Source organism: Penaeus monodon, chromosome 33 (assembly GCF_015228065.2).
Source record: "Penaeus monodon isolate SGIC_2016 chromosome 33, NSTDA_Pmon_1, whole genome shotgun sequence".
Taxonomy (NCBI): domain Eukaryota; kingdom Metazoa; phylum Arthropoda; class Malacostraca; order Decapoda; family Penaeidae; genus Penaeus; species Penaeus monodon.
Window position 1 is genome coordinate 31,022,040 of NC_051418.1, and position 209 is coordinate 31,022,248.

General features: G+C 30.1%; 1 protein-coding gene across 1 annotated transcript in view; it reads right to left on the reverse strand.

Moving 5' to 3' along the window:
* The window catches only part of LOC119594374, a 6,334-nt gene that overhangs the window by 3,735 nt on the left and 2,390 nt on the right, over positions 1 to 209 (reverse strand). The window lies entirely within an intron of this gene.

The window sequence follows — 209 nt, forward strand, 5'->3', positions numbered from 1 at the left end:
AATACACTGATCAAAGAGCATCTAATATGCAATGTCTTCTAAACGATACAGTAAAAATATTTCTCCGATACGAAAATTCAGTCTAATTGTGTATTATTTGATTTACATTTTTTTTCCTTGTTTCGTCATTCAAACAAGAACTCGAAAATTCTTCCCTTTTTGCAATTGATATTTGTCTACAGTCTGTCCACTTATCCATCTATCTTTGA